The sequence below is a fragment of the Manis javanica genome, chromosome 16 (genome assembly GCF_040802235.1).
Source record: "Manis javanica isolate MJ-LG chromosome 16, MJ_LKY, whole genome shotgun sequence".
Lineage (NCBI taxonomy): Eukaryota > Metazoa > Chordata > Mammalia > Pholidota > Manidae > Manis > Manis javanica.
This window is the reverse complement of record NC_133171.1, coordinates 54,117,498-54,123,370: the sequence shown is the minus strand read 5'-3', so window position 1 is coordinate 54,123,370 and position 5,873 is coordinate 54,117,498.

The window sequence follows — 5,873 nt, the reverse complement described above, 5'->3', positions numbered from 1 at the left end:
TATACCAATAGTCCATGGTAGACACTAATGAAGGCTATTCTCCTGCCCCCTTTTTTCTAATATTGCGGTACCAAGCCACTAAATTGAAGAATTGAACTAAGACTTTCAATGTCTATGGATGCACTTAATTCTCTTGACTTATAGGTTGCTCACAGAATTTGACTTTCTATTTTACCTTATAAATTGAAGCAGATCCCAGAAAGGGAAGGAATGGAGAGGTCAGACCATAAAGAACAATTAAAGAAGGTAACGGGAGGCCTTCAGGAACCTTAGATCAGTGCTACCCAATAAAAATAGGTGAACCGCGTATGTAACTTTAAGTTTTCTAGTAGCTACGTTAACCAGGTAAAAAGAAACAGGTAAAATTAATTTTAATTATGTATTTTATTTAACCAAATTTTCCCAAAATAAATCTAAATGTTGTTTCGATCAGTAATCAATCCTAAAATTATTAATGATATATTTTACGTTGTCATTAATGTAAGTTTTTAAACTGATATTATTTTATACTTACAATACATCTCAATTCAGACTAGCCATATTTCAGGTGCTCAGTAGCTACACATGGCTAGTGTCTACTATATTGGACAGTAAAAACAGTAAGGCTGCATTGCAGCTTTAGAGAAAAAAACAATTGAAAAGAAATGACTTTGGGAGAAAGACAATGAGCAGCTGCCTCAGCTATACAAACCAAGGGAGGAAATCATCAAGTTGAATTCTGACTCATTATTTTAAAAATGTATCAAGTTTTTCAGTGTAGAATACTTCTTCAGTATTTTGATTATTGTAATTTGGGCCAGATTAGGGGAAAGGGAAGTTGGGATGAAGGGTGGTGAGTGCCTGGGCATTTTTGGTGCCCTAAGCAGCCTGACATTTTAACTATACTAATCAGGCAAACTTATGATCTCAATTTGATTTCTCAAAGTTTCCATTGGGAAAAGGACATTGCTCTTCAGTGAATGCATCAGAGCCAGATCAGCCTTGGATGAATTATTAAATTACTAAATAGGCAAAATTCATCATCAAGATGCAGTTGTAGGGTGAGGTTCTTATCAGAAAGAGCCAGCTGACAGCCTTACCCATCAGCCCATTGTGAAACTGTCATTTAGTAATAGTTATTCATATGACATTGCTAGATAATTCAGAATAAAATATCTAACCATAGTCTTTTAAAATAAACATCAAGAAATGTTGGACTTGATTTTCCCCAGATAGGTTTACATTGTACTTTTACCCAAACAATTCTGTAGGATGTTGAGGTACTTATTGAAAAATAATTAGTACTTAGTTACATTGTTTACCTAAATTTTATTCTTGAATACATGGATAAAAAACCCTATGCTCTTTTATATAGTATAATTAGATAATTGCCTTGAGGAAATGGTGTGCCTACCTGAAAACGCCAGGAAAACCCAGGATTCACTAAAGCATGATAATGGATTTGCACAAGGAAGCCCAAGCAGCCATTGAGCTGATGTATGGTGCCTATTTAATAATCATAGTTTTTTGTTAGGTATCAGGTCTTATTTCAATGTGTATTTATGATATTTTTTACTTAATAAAGTTATTTCACCTACTTTGGATGTTCTGATATAAAGTTTAAAATATATATGAGTGGAGTTTTATCATTTCTGTGGCAACTAATTCATCTGTGGGTTCACATTTTGCTGTCTATGTGTGGTAGGCTGAATAATGGTCCCCAAAGATGTCCACAGCCTAATCCCCAGAACTCATGAATAGTTTATCTTACATGGCAAAATGAACTTTGCAGATGTGCAGATTAAAGCTCTTGAGAAAATATTAGCAAACATAATCCAAAAATACATCAAAAAGATCATCCATCATGAACAACTGGGATTTATTTCAGGGATGCAAGGATGGTACAATATTCAAAAATTCATCAACATCATACACCACATTAACAAAAAGAAGGATAAAAGCCACATGATCATCTCAACAGATGCTGAAAAAGCATTTGACAAAATTCAACATCCATTCATGATAAAAACTCTCAACAAAATGGGTATGGAGAGTAAATACCTCAATATAATAAAGGCCATATATGACAAACCCATAGCCAACATCACGCTTAATAGTGAAAAGCTGAAAGCTTTTCCTCTAAGATCAGGAGCAAGGTAAGGATGCTCACTCTCACCACTTTTATTCAGCATAATACTGGAGAGCCTAGTCAGAGCAATCAGACAACAAAGTGATAAAAGGCATCCAAATTGGTGAGGAAGATGTTAAACTCTCACTATTTGCAGATGACATGATATTATACATAGAAAACCCTAAAGAATCCACTAAAAAACTATTAGAACTAATAACTGAATTCAGAAAAGTTGTAGGATACAAAATTAACACACAGAAGTCTGGTGCATTCCTATATCCTAACAATGAATTAGTAGAAAGAGGAATCAGGAAAACCACTCAATTACAATTGCATCAAAAAGAATAAAACACCTAGGAATAAACCTAGCCAAGGAGATGAAAGACCTGTATTCTGAAAACTCAAGACACTCATGAGAGAAGTTAAAGAAGACACCAAAAAATGGAAATCTATCCTGTGTTCATGGATAGGAAGAATTAATATTGTCACAATGGCCATCTGCCCAAAGCAATTTACAGATTCAATGGAATCCCTATCAAAATACCAACAGCATTCTTCAATGAACTAGAACAAATAGTTCTAAAATTCATATGGAACCACAGAAGACCCCAAATAGCCAAAGCAATCCTGAGAAAGAAGAACAAAGCTGGGGGGATTATGCTCCCTGACTTCAAGCTCTACTACAAAGCTACGGCAATCAAAGCAGTATGGTACTGGCACAAGAACAGAACCATGGATCAATGGAACAGCATTGAGAGCCCAGATATAAACCCACACATATATGGTCAACTAACATATGATAAAGGAGCCATGAATATACAATGGGTAAAAAACAACCTCTTCAATAACTGGTGTTGGAAAAACTGGGCAGCTACATATAAGAGAATGAAACTGGATTACTGCCTAACTCCATACACAAAAGTAATCTTGAAATGGATCAAAGACCTGAATGTAAGTCATGAAACCATAAAACTCCTAGAAGAAAACACAGACAAAAATTTCGTGAATATAAACATGAGAACATTTTACTGAACACATCTCCTCAGGTATGGGAAACAAAATAAAAAATGCACAAATGGGATTACATCAAACTAAAAAGCTTCTGTACAGCAAAGGACACTATCAGCAGAACAAAAAGGCCTCCTACAGTATGGGAGAATATATTCATTAACATCAAAATATATAATTTGTGTGCCTCAACACCCCAAAAAAACAAATAACCCAATCAAAAAATGGGCAGAGGACCTGAACAAACACTTCTCCAAAGAAGAAATACACGTGGCCAACAGGCACATGAAAAGATGCTCCACATCGCTAATCATCAGAGAAATAAATGCAAATTAAAATCACAATGAGATAACACCTCACACCAGTTAGAATGGCCACTATTCAAGAGACAAGAAATAACAAATGCTGGCAAGAAGGCAGAGAAATAGGAACCCTCCTACACTGTTGGTGGGATTGCAAGTTGGTGCAACTGCTGTGGAAAGCAGTATGGAGTTTCCTCAAAAAACTAAAAATAGAGATACCATTTGACCCAGTAATTTCACTCCTAGGAATTTACCTGAAGAAAACAAAATCCCTGATTCAAAAAGATATATGCACCCCTATGTTTATCACCATGCTATTTGCAATAGCCAAGATATGGAAGCAACTTAAGTGTTCATCAATGGATGAAAGGATGAAGATGTGGTACATATACACAATGGAATACTATTCAGCCATAAAAAGAAACCAATCCTACCATTTGCAACAACATGGAAGGAGCTAGAGGGTATTATGCTCAGTGAAATAAACCAGGCAGAAAAAGACAAATACTATATGATTTCACTTACTTGTGGTATATAAAAAGCAAAGGAAAATAAAAGGAACAAAACAGCATTAAACTCATAGACACTGAGAGGTGACTAGTGGTTACCAAGGGGGATGGGAGTGGGCAGGGGCACAGGGAGGGGGAAGGGATGTTGAACCACTGTGATGTATATTTGGTAAAAATTTTTTTTTTAAAAAGGCAAAAAATAAATTAAGGCTGTTTAGAAGAAGAGATTATCGTGGATTATCTGCATCCAACCTAATCATATGACTCCTTAAAAGAGGCAAGCAAGAGGGTCAGAGTCAGAGAGGGAGGTGTGATAATGGAAGCAGAGGTCAGAAAGATGTGAGAAAGGTCTATGAGCCAAGGAACACAGGCAGCCTCTAGAAGCTAAAGAAGGCAAGGAAACTGATTCTCCCCTATAGCCTCCAGAAGGAATGCAGCCCTGGCAACCCAATTTAGCCTTCTGACCTCCAGAACTATAAGATAATAAATTTGTATTGTTTTAGGCTGCTCAGTCTGTGGTTATTTATTTATTTTTTCCATGCAAGATATTTTATTATCTGCAAGAGAAAATGGCTGCCCCCAGAGAGAGGGAGCAGCCTGTGGTTATTTTTAACAGCAGGAATGGAAAACATATGCATTATCTTGATCTAAGTACATATCATATTATTGTCAGTACATCATGTATATTTTTAAATGTTCATTGTAAAGTAAATTTGGACATGGTCTAGAGTCCATATTATAGTACAGCGTTTCCATAACAATAACTAGACAGTCATAATGACTAGAATTGTTGAACTCTAAATAACTTATTGGTGGTGGCAACTGTTAATTAGCTAAGAATCTTTATAGTGAGCAATATACAGTGAGCAATAATGAAAAATATATATTGATGCCCTAATGAATGCCAGGTATTGCACTAGACACTGAGGATATAGCAGTCAACAAGACAGAATTAGTCCCTTCCTTTGTGGAGGTGACAGTCTAGTAGGGGAGACAGGCATATATGTTTAGTTACATTCATGTTAGATGTTATGGGAATATATAATAGGTAGTGGGCCCAATCTAGTCTGGGTGGTCAGGCAGGACTAGGAATGATGTGTAGGCTGGGACCTAAAAGATAACTTGGAATTGGCCAGGAGGGAACAGGAAAGAGGGAAAAAGAATATCTCAGAGAGCCAAAACACCAAATGCAAAAGCAAAAAGGAAGGAAAGAATTCAAAGCACTTGAAGAACTAAAAATAACAGCAAAGACTTTCTAATTCAAGATAGCTGAGATCTTCCTAGCGTCACTTCTCTCAAAAATAAAAAGGAGGGTGGGGGCAAAGCAGCAGAAACACAGATTTCATTTTTATTGAATTGGTAGTCACTCCAAATCACAATGCATGAAAATGGAAAATGGATGGAAGATGGTAAAGGACTTAATGGACCCCAGGAAGGTCAGGCCTAACTGGCTGGAGAGGGAGAGAGGAAGAAACCAGGCAGGTCACCGTAAAGATCCCTGCAAAGACTCAGGAGCCGGAAGCAGGTAGAGTGCAGAGGGAAGTTAAAGGAGTGGAGATGGATGGAGCATGATGCTGAAAAGGGAGATTTGTTTGAAAACCTGTTTAATAAGTGGTCAGGTCCCCTGGTCCCCATTCCACTGGATATAATCAGGCTACTACTTTTCCCACCATATTACTGAAGAGACAGGGATTAAGTCTGAAACTGAAGATGATATACCTTAGGCTTCTTCTGCTCAGATACAGAACTTTGCAGCCAAATTCTCTCTCTAGTTGAAAATGAAGGGTACTTCTCAGGAAAAAAAAATGAACCACATCAGAAAAAGGAACCACAGATACTGATATTTGGGGGTCCTCATAGGGGAAAGTTACAGTGAATCCCTTCAATTGACATACACTTAGGTCCCCCAATCAGCTTTTAGAATTTCACTTTTAAAATATGAAT